This window comes from Phyllostomus discolor, chromosome 2, assembly GCF_004126475.2.
Source record: "Phyllostomus discolor isolate MPI-MPIP mPhyDis1 chromosome 2, mPhyDis1.pri.v3, whole genome shotgun sequence".
NCBI classification, from domain to species: Eukaryota; Metazoa; Chordata; class Mammalia; order Chiroptera; family Phyllostomidae; genus Phyllostomus; species Phyllostomus discolor.
Genome location: NC_040904.2, coordinates 260,895 through 273,617, shown reverse-complemented (window position 1 = coordinate 273,617; position 12,723 = coordinate 260,895). Strand labels below are relative to the sequence as shown.

The 12,723-nt window shown below is 56.0% G+C and overlaps 1 protein-coding gene across 1 annotated transcript in view; it reads right to left on the bottom strand.

Annotated features, from left to right (window-relative positions):
* Nucleotides 1-9,624, bottom strand: part of BACH1 (BTB domain and CNC homolog 1) — a 33,499-nt gene extending 23,875 nt beyond the window's left edge. The window contains exon 1 of the mRNA XM_028503970.2: nt 9,576-9,624. The gene's annotated coding sequence lies outside the window, so the exon portion shown is untranslated. The remainder of the gene's footprint in view (nt 1-9,575) is intronic.
* Between the last annotated feature and the right edge of the window lie 3,099 nt (nt 9,625-12,723).

Here is a 12,723-nt window from a genome sequence, read left to right as displayed (position 1 = left end):
GTCTGCTCGAGAAAACCGCCAGCTTCACAGGCTGAAGCGTGTCCAGCTAAAAGAGCACACTGCGCCCGCGTGGCCCCCGTGACAGAGCCGCTGCGGGTGAAGGGGCGGAGGCCCCGAAGGGTCGGCAGCTTAGCAGGATGACGAGGTCTTCTGCCTCCAGGTCCAAAGAGGACATTCAATCCACGTTCTGTGACCAAACGGCCACGTGTGCTCTGTGTGTGTGTGTGTGTGTGTGTGTGTGTGCGCGTGTGTGCGCGGGATGGGGAGGTAGGGATGAAGACAGGTGGGAAAACGAGAGGTAGAGGGGAATGCCTGAGTGTCCCGTTGGTGACGAGAACAACGTCAAACAGACTAAAAGGGTATTGCGTTGGCTGAAAAATCCATTTAGTTTTTTCAGTAAAGTAAAAGACACATTCTCATTTTCACCAACAACTTCACTGACTTGGCCACTCTGAGTACGTCAGCTGTCTCCCGCTGCGGGCTTCTCGTGGGCAGAGGCCGGGGGGGGGGGGGGGGGGGGGCTGCCAAACATCTTCCAGTGCACGGATGGCCCCACAGCAAAGGGTTATTTGGCCAAAATAGTCCCAGGAAACTTCGTGAACCCCTTCTGACATGTTGATCAGTCACGACACCTTCTCCACACACTGCACAAATCTTTTCTTACGTTTCAGTTGCGTTTTTACCTTCCTTGAAATAATAAAGCATAACACAAATAAAATGTTGTGTATCTTCTTCCATCTTCAATGTTAAAATGGCTGCACTAAAGCTCACCAACTCTGATAACTTTTTTAATGCGCACTGATACGACAGCTGTCACAACAAATCTAACAACACCGTTTCACATGACATTAAAGGCTAAGCACCACTAGAGCCACCGCACAGAGAAAAACAAATGACCTTTTGGGCCAACCCAATATTTAAGAAATAGCAAATGTTCCCTTATTACTCAATATTTGGTTAATGAATTTCTTAACAACACTCCTTGGATTAGAATTAAACATCCCATATAGTGCTGAGGGGAGCCTAACACTAAGCTATGCTGAACTTAGATCAAACCCTACAGCTGCCCCCGACAACACGTGGAAAGTTCAAGGACAGAATGCTAGGAGAGACGTCATCAAAGGTGACTTCCCACACAGAGCCCTGAGTGTCCGTGTCCTGCACCCAAATGGAAATATCAGAGATTCTTCATGTTGTGTTGTTTTCAAACTATAAAAACTATAACCATAATGCAAATTATTTATTTCTGATTACGTAGTGGGAGCAAAAGCCCTGAAACAAGATCAAGGTCAGAATGAGCCTCTAAGAGTTGACACATACAGTATGCAAAGTAACCGGGGAAAAAAACAACAACAACAAGAAAAAACAACCACCAAAAAAGTGACCTTCGAATTCCCAGCCGTCCCTTAAACACCACCTCACTCCAACCCAAAACCCATTTGAGCCACGAGAAAGGATCAGGAGTGAAAGAAAAGTTAGGTGATAACTTTAACAAGGCAGCAGTCGCAGGGGAGCAACTAGAACACCGCATGAACCATAGACGTGGAACTTCTGAAGTAGGAGGATTAAATTAAAATGATTTATTTTAAAAGACCTAACCCGCTAATCCTTGACAGCCACCACGGTGCTACAATGTCTCAGTGTTCACGGCTGAAACCAACATGTTTCAGTCCACTCGCTGCTGTGAGTGACTTAACGGGGGAGTCAGCTGCCATCTCTAACTCGGGGGTTTCCAAGCTGCACACTTTCCACCTGAGCCCTCAACACGGTCGCTTTCCAAAACACGGTACCTGCAAAACCTAGTCAAATAGCAATTGGAGGCCTGTTCAACGAAAAACTGAAACATTTATCGGTTCAGATGGTGTCTGAGGGACAACTAATTATGTTTCTATTGGAGCCAGAAGTGGCTGTGGCCACATGACGAGTCTCTTCTAAACTCCACCCTAAGGAGCAGCGCCACTCCAGAGGCCCCCCCGAACCAGGTGGCACAGCCTCGGCAGCCACCATCACGGAGGACAGTGCATCAGCAAGTAACTCCTGCTCCATGAGCTCACAGCACTGTCGGCATGTTCACGTCACCTGTTTGCCCGTCACGTGACACACCAGGCACCGAAACCTGGGGCTGAGGAGGAACCGGAACGGCACACAGACGTCCTCCGACCACGCCAGGGCGCCCCAGCAGTCTGGGGGCGCCCCCAGGGCACCGTCCAAAGAAACGAGCGGCAGCCCGCTGAACTCAAGACCGCCTTCCCTCCCGGGAGGGCAGTGTGTGTGCAGAGGCAGCTGCGTCCCTGTCTGTGCCCCGATTCCGTGGGAGCCACAGGCGGGACAGGTGGCCTGCCCTGCACACTCAGAGCAGGTCTGTGGGTGTGTTGCACAATCAGACGCAGTGAGATGTCATCTATTCTCCTTTCCCTGGGAGTGTTAAGAGAATGGCAAAGAACTTCACAACTGTTTAGAACAGCCAAAGACACATCTCCCTTCCACATGTCATTTCTTGGAGACAGTGGGCACTTTCCATTTTCAAGTAACTTCTAAATAAAACAACCATCTGACTGGTCTGACGTTGAAGTCAACACGTGGTCACTGGAGGAAATGCAGTGAGATAAAAGGGAAGGAGCCGCCCGAGACCCCGACTCCCCTCCCCCGCAGCGTGCGCAGCGGGCAGCGCTGCGGCCGCGCGTCCGACCGCCCGAGTGCGCGCTCAGATCTGCTCCCGCCGAGGCCGCGTGTTTCCGGGGGGCAGACCCCGTCCCGACGCGGGAGGAATGGCGACCCTCCTGTGCCCGGTCGGCCCGAGAGCCTCCAGAGGGGCCTGGGTCAGGGCGGCTCCACGGCGAGGCTCCAGGGAAAGCCTCACCGACCCAGAGGAACCCCGGGAAAAAAAACAGCCTTCTCCTGAGAAACCTGGCCACACTCACGGGTGATACTTGGACTCGCGGCAGTCGTCACGGTCATCGTAAGACAAACACTAACGACGGGCCCTGCGTCTCCAAGCTGCTCCCACTGACCTGGTTTTCAAACACCTGCATGCACAGACCCACGGCCTGCCTGACCCAAGCCCCCCCCAACCAGCCTCTCCCCTTCTCTACTCCCCTCTGTTGCTAAGCCCCCCAAAAGGGTGGTCAGAACAAGCGGCCTCCCCGACTCAACTGTTCATTTATCTCGGACATCCCTGAGGCTTCCCGACTTCACCGTCTCCGGTTCCAAGGCACACCTCACACGCGAGAGGGATGGCTTGCATCAGACTGTGACTTCTGAGAAGTTCGGCGCTGCCACCACCTACAGAGGTTCCTGGCACATAAAGGGATACCTGCTTGTCTCATAAATCAAGTGTGAACTGAATACCAGACACGCAAGCATGCCGCGCATGCCGAAACAAAGTCAGCAAGCCTGCTGTCTTCGTGCACCAAAGGCTGCCTGTGACTGTGAGGAGTTTGGGGGGGGGGGGGGCGGCACACGGAGAAGAGACCCAAGTGCCTTGAAACTTAGAAGCACGATCACTCCGTACTTCCTCCCGGGATCAGAGCTGCCCAGCGTCCACACAACAGAAGCTGGAGCACGTGCCGCACAGCCACCTGCGGCAGAGTGGCAGAGAGGGGGCTGACCCGGAGTTCCCTGGCCTCCCCCGGCCCTTGAGCACAGCCCCCCACCTGCTCCAGGGAGGGAAGGGTCCCCAGACTCCTGCTGTCGGAAACAGACAAGAAGATAGGCCAGAACCACAGGCATGCCCTCAAAGGCAAGACACATTTTTTAAAGGAAAAAAATATCTAGTTTTAATAGTGCTATGGCAGTCCTTTACCACAAAGAACCAACGAAGTAGGCAAAACAATAGTACCTGCAGGCTCACTCCCAAAAGGCGTTTCCTCTGACTTCTCAGGGTGACAGGTGCAACACCAGCCATCTGGGCAAAATGCTTTTCTACTTCAGAAGTCTTTTGCTAATGTGGAAAAAGTGATTAACAGGGACAATGGCTCGCTCGGACTGGTGTGGCTCAGTGGACTGAGTGCCGGCCTGCAAACCAAAGGGTCACTGGTTTGATTCCCAGTCAGGGAACATGCCTGTGTTACAGGTCAGGTCCCCAGTAGGGGGCGCAAGAGAGGCAACCACACGATAATGTTTTTCTCCCTTTCTCCCTCCCTTTCCCTCTGCCTAAAAATAAATACTTTTTTTTTTAAAAAAACTGCTCTTTTACTTACTTCTCCTCCTAATTTAAGTGATAAATTCTACCGTGAGGAGAGTCCTGAGCCATGCTGGGAACACTTGTCAGAAAAACAGAGTCAATGGATCTTAGGTGCCTTGGGAATGAAAAGTCTCCTGGGCCAAGATTTAATAAGCACTTTACATTTTTAAAACAACATTTAAGTGCAAAATGCACAGTAATGAAATTACTGATCTTACCAAAACAAAAAACCCCATTTACTATAAAATGACTCCCCAAAATTACAACCTAATAAATTTATTTAAAGACCAATACATCTTTTTACTTTGAAAGATTGTATTTTTTTAATTTTTAGAGAGAAGGGAAGGAGAAAGAGAGACAGAAACATCAATGTGTGGTTGCCTCTCACACATCCCCTACTAGGGACCCACCCAGGCATGTGCCCTGAGTGGGAATCGAACTGGCAACCCTTTGGTTCACAGGCTGGTGCTCAACCCACTGAGCCACACCAGTGGGTGATGATGGAGACAAGTCAACAGAAAGAAGAAATAAAGAAATCAGTGAGAAAAATGCGGGGACAGAGAGAGGACGTTTCCCTAACTCTACTGTTTAGTCTGAAATCTTGGAAGGGGGACAGTGTGAAAAGGAACTGAAAAAAATGGCCCCCATATAAAACAGTTTTATAGTTTTAGTGTAATTCCACTTTAACGGGACAGGGAAGTGGAGTGACACTACCCACTATAACTGACTGAACGTAAGAAATGACAAATACACAAGTACAAATAACCTTATCAGATACAAGTTGGGAATATTTATTACAAAAAATTCTGTTGAGTGAGTTCCCTAAGGCCTTAAGAAAACGATTTAAGTTTATTTTTAGAAGAACGTGACTTGCGTGCAGCTTTGGCTGCATCAGAGCAACACCTTCCAGAAGGTGCCGGTGCCGAGGAGGGAGCGGCAGCCAGGACGCAGCAGCCAGGACGCCGGCTGCCGCTGTGTCTCTGCTCCTCGTCTTCGCTCAGCGGCAGTTTCTACTATCCCGTCAACGTTCTCCAAACTGCCCCTGACCCACACAAAGTGAGGCCTGTTCTAAGGAGCGATGACACTGAAGGAAAAGTATTAGATGCACAAGAGGTTTAACACCCAGACAATCCAAGTCACATTTTGTTCAATTCGATTCCAAGTCACTTACAGGTTAAAAAAAGTCACGAAACAAATTTTTTTTCCATCTCAGGAGATGAACTAAAAGGAGATGATTTAAATCCAGCTGCTTCCTCCATATTCACGCCAATGATGAAAACAGAAAGCAGAATTCTAACTGATCAAGAGTTTCAACTCAGTACACATTTAACACTGCTGAATAGATACAACACATAGTGCTCTCTCCTTCGCTTTTAAAACTTCCCAAGTTTCAAAGGCACAGAACGAAAAGGAACCCACTCCGCACAACCAGTGCAGCGGTCAACACCCTCCCGAACACACTGCCACCGAGGCCCGTGGACTGCGTGCGCCCCGGGAGCCGCGGCGGAGGACCTGCTCAGGGGGAGGAACCCACCCGCTCAGAGGCAGGGCGGCCAAAGCGTCCGACACCACCTTTCTGAACCACCGACAGGCGCGAGAAGCCACGGGAGCAACCCTGACCGCGGAGGACTGTCCTCCGCTGGCACAGACACATCCTGCAGAGGGAAGGCAGACTCAGAGGTACCTGGCAGGCACGCTCACGGCCCAGACGCCCCCAGCAAACCGCCCAGGAGTGAGGCCTGTCCCGCTGGGAGAGACAGCGGGGCTCAGGCGAGCCTGCCCGGCCACAGCGTCTGGACCTTCGTGTGGGGAGTGGACCAAAGGCAGACGGCACGTGTGTTTTTCCTCCAAAAGCCAGTCCCAGCGAACTGGTGCCGACCGCCTCCAGCACACGTGGCAGTGGCTGTGGCTGCCCGAGTCCTCCTGGCCCCGGGAGCTCGGCCATCTGACTTGGACCGTCCACCTGAGCGGTCTCCCCAGCAGCTCACCACCCGCTCTCTCCACCTCCCCCCTCATCCGTTCAGCAGGAGGAGCCTGCAGAGCCTGGCTGTGCCACCAAACCCGTGCAGGATTCGGAGCGACAGGTAACAACACCTGACGTGCACGGGTGCCCTAACCACGTAACCGGTAACAATGCATTTTATTTGCAAGCAATCTCTTTGGTGCAAACTCTGTTATCATCATCCCCACTTTCCAGATGAGGCACAAGCAGGAGAAGCAGCTTGCCCAGGGCTCCAAAGCTGCTGACCGAGCCGGAACCTGCCCTCAGCCAGTCTGGCTGCAACCTCCCACGGGCAGCCACTCTGCTCACTGCGCACCTGCCCGCCGTGCGGGTCTGTATTTCGTCTGCAGTCCCGCAGTATCTGCTCTCTCCAAGGGTCCTGGGTTTGGCAAATAGTGCTCGAACTACTGTATCCTGGGTTCCGGTGGATTACTTTGTTCAGCACATTTTTAAAATCAAAACAGTTTCATAAATCATCGACTGCACCTCATAAAACACACCCTCCGTCTAGCAGAGCCCTCAGGAAATGCAAGTGGTAGGGCTAAAGCAATCCGCCCCCCCCCCCCCCCCCCCCCCCCCCCGCCAGAGTATTAGTCAGGAGACTACCAGGAGAAGATTCCCGAACGCCTGAATCAGCACTGCGTGTGGGGAGACTCTGACCACCGGCCACTCGAATGGGCTCAGCACAACGACTCACTCTGAGCTTCCCGTCTCCCAGACCAGGCACCGGGAGCTGGCGCCCGGCCAGGAGGCTGCCCGGAGCCCCAGGTACTAATCACCCCCACACCCCCCACTGCCCAGAAGGCCGATGTTCTGACGAAAGCACATTCATTCTCCTAGGAAGGGAAATGCCACTTGCCAAGTGATTTGCTCAACTTGTTCGTATTAATCACTGCTGGAGGGGGGTGCACTTGGCCCCAAAGAGGCAGGCTTACAATCAGGGCAATTTTAAAAGAATTTTATATCTAAAGCACGCTCCGATGTGCAGGTATCTTCAGGCGTGCCCACCGCATCCTTTCATGTGTTCCTACACGTCCTTAAACAAACCAACCACCTGGTTTGCCTCCAAATTCAAAATGCACTGTGTATTTTGTATTCAGTGTAATGGGCAAATCTATCTTTTTGGTGCTTCCATTCCCCACATCAACGATATAGTAAGAAATTTACACTCAAGCTTCTAACCTTTAAAGCATAAAAAGAATACGACTACACATGAAACAAAAATTAGGTGAAAATTTAAGAACATTTTGAACGAATCGGGAAATCAGGGGAATTTCTGAAACAGCGCTCCACCTGTTCTGTGAGTGGCAGTGGACAGCAAACTGTCCGTGTGCCCGGAAGACGAGGGGCCATGCACCCACGTTACATGCATGTGCTACCGTTAGTGGTGATTGAAGGTAGTGTCTTTCTTGTACATACAAGTCAAATTTTAAAAATCAATGTTTTCACATTTTCTTCCAAATGGGTAACTTTGCACCCCACCTTAGAGACCCTGATAAAAAAATGAGACTTCTAGTCCCAAACTTAGAACAACAAAACTTCCCTAACCATTTTTCTCAAATACAAATGTGTTAAATAAACTACCACCAAAGAACTACTCCGTCATCCTTCCGACCACAGGTGAGGGCCAGGTGCCACCCCCATTTCCCGTTCCTGAACTTTGTCAGCACCGGCCGGTAAGCAGCGGTCCTACTTCACAGCACAAAGCAATGGTCGCAGATGGAAAGACACCCGCACCGTAACTGAGACGAGGAACAGGTACGGGTTTGCTTTTCGCCAACAGCTCTTCCTAGGCTGGACTCAAGGAGACCTGGTACCTGTGCCCACACGACACCCCCCCCCCCGCCCCCACCTCGGTCCTGCCACCAGGACTCACTCGAGTGCGCATGGGCAGCGGGCCGAGCAGCAAGGGGAAGTCTCCCGCGGTCTCACGAAGAATCCTTACGAAGAACAACTGAAGTTCACTTTTTGAAATGGATAAGCCACACAACAACAACAACAACAACAACAAAAACACAGAAAGGAAACAAAAAAACAAGCACAGGAGAGACGCTGCAACGACACCGCTCTCGGTGGCGCTCCCCGTGAGCGACGCCGCCACCAGCACGCCTTCACCCGGGTCGCACCTGCCCGGGGCGCTACCTGGCCGCCTCCTCGGGGCGACCCTGCACTTCACCCACGGCTGCCTGCGCCAAACAGACACTCGGCTGGGCCCCCTTCCGCCCCTGGAGGTGGGTCCCCTTCGCAGCGCAGGCCCGGACCCAGGGCCCGCACCAGCTGTTCCCAGGCCCCTCGCGGGCTGGGACAAATGACTCAGCAGCCCAACTTTTTCAACGAGTCATGCTACCTTGTTGCCCAACCTACAGAGTGCACCGCGGCGAGCCGCGGCCACAGCCCGGGGTGAAGAACAGCAACAATACACCACGCGACGCAGCCCCGAAACCAAGACCATCGGACGCGAGGCTGAGTCACCACGAGCCTCTCCGCCGAGGTTTCTTCCATCCGAGGCAGAAGTGCCTCCGGCCGGCCCCGGCCCCGGCCCCGTACCCGCAGGAAGCCGGCAGGCCGCCGCCGGCTCCCGCGCGACCCCGAGACGCGCCCCGGCGCCCGCCGCTGCCGCTCCTCCCGGCGCGCGAGCAGACCCTCGGGAGGCAGCAGGGGCCGGTGAGAGCCGCGCACCGGCCCCGCAAGCGGCCCCGTGGGTCCCAGTCCCGGCCCGACCCCTTCTCCAACAGCAGCTTCCGCACAAAGAGTCTTTGTTCCTTTTCCCGGCCCCTGCGCCCGGTCCGCCCGAGCCCCCGCACCAGGCTCCCCGCGCGGTTGCACCCGGCGACAAGAAAGCGTCACGGGACCGCGCCAGCCACGGCTCGCGTGGTGTCCGCCCCACCCCGCGCGCCCGCACCTCCGCCGGCGCGCCCCGCTCCACCGGACCGTCCCGGCGGAGCCCGGCCCGGAGACGCTCGTGCCGCCGCCCCGCGCCGCACACACCGCGCGGCGGTGCCGGGAGGGGCAGGAGGACCGCGCGGAGCCGGGCGGGCCGCGGGCGGTGTTCGGAGTCCCCGCGGCCCGGCCGGGCCCGGTGACCCGCAGGCGGGCGGGGCGGCGGCGCCCCAAACCGCAGCCTCCGGCCCGTAACCGCCCCGCCAGAGCCGGGAGAAGGACGGCGCGGGCCGGTCAACGACCTCAGGCCGGCGAGTCGCACCTTCCGGCGGACACTGCCACTTCCAGGAACCGGGGCCGCCACCACCCCCACGGCCAGGCGACGCGCTCCCCGCCCAGCAGGCAGCCGCCCCGCGCCGCCCCGCGCCGCCCCGCACAGGCCTGCAGCCCCCGCCGCGCGCCGCCGCCGGGACCCTCCGGGAAAGGGCGCGGGACGGCCGAGCCACTCACCAGAGCCGAGGCGCGGCGCGGCCCGACTGACTGCAGCCAGCGAGCCGGGCGGGCAGCGGTCAGGTGACTCACCGCCTCCCGGAGGCCGGCCGCCCGCTCCCCTCCCTCCGCTCCGCTCCGCTCCCCGCCCCTCAGCCCCCGCGGCCGCCGACACCTCCCGGCGCCGGGCCCCTCCCACTTCCCGAGGCCCCGCCCCCAGGCCCTCCTCGCGAGACCCCGGCCCGCCCTTCCCGGGGCGCCGAGGCCCCGCCTCCCGCGACCTCGCCCCGCCCCGCAGCCGCGGAGGGCCCGGCGGAGGGATTCACGCCAGGGCCCCGGTGGCTGTGGCTGCGCGGACTGACGCTCACGCCGCGCTCGCGGGGAGGGGACGCGCGCCGCGGGGTCGGGGTAGGACTCGGGGGGCGGCGACAGGGCCCGCCCAGTCGGCTGCTGGAAGCTCCGGCCGCGCGAGGACGCCTCCTTCCCTGCTGGGGGCGGGAAGGAGGAGGCCGGCGGCCCCGCGTCGTCGCCGAGGCGGGGGCGGGGCGCGCAGGTTCGCGGAGAACCGCCACCCGCAGGTGGGAGCGCGTCCCTGCGCCCGGCGCTTGGGCGGCATGCCGCAGCACCGCGCCCCCTCGCCCAGACCCAGGGGTCCCCTCCGCTGCGGCTTTCCGGACCCTGGAGCCCCGGCCAGCGCCCTGCTCGGCTTTCGTCTACGGCCGCTTATTCTGGCCTTCACTCGGCGGCAGTGTTAAAGTTCCGTTCCGGAGCCACTCGGCACTTCTGCAGTTGCAAGCGTCGTCTCTACGGAGAGATGCGCCCGTGGCGAACTCTATGCTTATCCAAACATCTGGACAAGATGCGGCCACTCGGTCTCAGCCACCAGCCTGACTAGGGTCCGCAGGGCTTTACGAAGGAATTTGGCCCTTGGCTTTGGAGTTTAGGGGGAGAAAGAGACGGGGGAGGGGCGGTGGGAATTGGTGGCTGAACAGCAGCAGCTTCAGAGTGTTGGGACTTGGTACTGAACACAAGAGCTCTGGGAAGGGGGTTGTTGGGGGAGGGGGTGCGAAGGAGACCAGGATGAGAGTCCGGTGTTACCACGAAAGTGACTGTGTTTGCACTCACAGGCTCCGACACGTGGGGACATTTGAGTCACATCCAAAATACACAAGAAAATGACATGAGTGAAATTGTATGGAGGTGCAACCAGTGGGCGTCCCTATGACCTCAGGCCCGGCGGGAGGTGACCCCTGCATTGGAACTTAAGTGGAAGGAATGGGGTCCAGCAGTCCAGGAAGAAAGGAGCATTGCCGAAGTCCAGTGGGAAGAACGATGGCATTGCAGGCCGCCTGCCTTCACGGTGGGGTGCAGACAGAGACTCAGTGAGGTGGGAGGGGAGGGCAGCCCGGCGCAGGCCCTGAAAGGGCTGGGGCCCGTATACACAGTCAGCTCCTGAGGCTTCCTTCTCCTTCCACCTGCCCGTGGGCTGTTTCTTCTAGAAGAACAGACCCTGCTCTTTGGGAGGAGTCTGCGGTGTCCAACCTTTTGGTATCTCAGTGCCACACCGGAAGAAGAGTTGTCTTGGCCCACACATGAAGTACATCGTGACACATAATCACAAAAATACAATGTTTTAAATAAATTTACAATTTTGTGTTGGGCCACATTCACAGCCATCCTGGGCTGTGTGCGGCCTGTGGGCTGTGAGCTGTTCACCCCTGGATGATGGTGGTGATATTTTCTACCTGATGTGTCATGGTGTGAAAGCCTTACAATACCAAGGTACTGAGAGTTAGGAATGACTCTCAAATGTTAATATATTCAATCCCTACGGGCCCCTGGGACACTTGTGAAACGCAGGCTCCTGGGCCCTGCCAAAGAGTCTGACTTAGTAGGCCCGGTTGGGACCCAAGGATCTGCAGTTTTAGCAGTGACACAGATGGTCGTTAGGCCACGCTGGAGAGGTCCCCAGGGAGAACTCGTGGTGTGTCATAGGCCAGGGAGAAAAATGAAACTAGACAGTGAAATAAAACCAAGTCAGAACGGAAGGGCCCCACCCAGTTGCCTAGAGTTTGGACTTTATCCTGTGGGCTGAAGGGATGGTGAAGAGGTGTCTACATCATGGGGTTGTTTTCACAGGCTAATTCTGGAGAGCCCAGTCCAACTCCAGTGGCCTTGGCTCCTTTTGTCTCTAAATGTTCATTCACTAAGTCAATCAACAAAATTGGGGACGGGAGGATAAAAATGAGCTCTAAACGGGGGGTGGGGGGTCAAGGTAAAATAAGAGTCCGTCTCACTAACTTGAAAAACAAAACTGCCAATGGACACACACACCTCCCTTCAAAAGTAATAGGGATGACCCCTGTCCCCAGGTCGGAAGGTTTTTGTACAAAGAACGTGTTTCATTTGAACACAAAAAGGAGCAGATGAGCAAACTGGCCATTATGTTTGCCTGACACCTAAACAAAAAAACAAAAGACGAGGTGAAGGGAATGCAGCCTCAGGCTTGAGATGTCCACAGTCTAAGATTTTTTTTTAAGCAGCAGAAAAAGGAAAGGCAGGGACAGTGTCAGGGCAGAAGAACTCAGTGGGACCGACGTCCTGCTCAGACACCAGATTTAACAACCACCAAAGTGGCTCAACTGAGGGCCCAAGGAGGGAGATACTTCAGAGTCAGCTGGAGCCCCAGTGGCCTGCAGGTGGCCTCAAGATTCTGTCCCTGTGCCATCGAGGGAGGGAGTCTGATGGCCATCCCTTGAGTGGGTCCGGCCCTGTGACTGCAGAGACAAGAGGACGGCAGAAGGGATGCTGTGGCCATTCTGGGTCTGGCCTTTCAGGAAACCGGCATCTCCCATGTCTTTCCCGAAACACCTCATCTGTCTTGGAACTCCCCCTCAGAAACTGCCACCACCCAGTGAGAGGCCCAGCGAGGGACCCCCCATCGCCTCTCCCACCGACGCCCATGACACCCAGGAGAGCAGCCAGCCATGGTCAGCGTCACACGTGGCGTGGGCACGAGCCCTCTGGGCTGTGCTCGTTTGGCCGAGCTCACGCGGGACTCCAGCCCAGCCAAGCCCGTCCGCTCAGAATCACAACATAATAAATGGTTGTCGTTTTAAGCCACTAAGTTTCGGGGTGTTTTGGTTAAAGTATCTGATGATGGAATAAA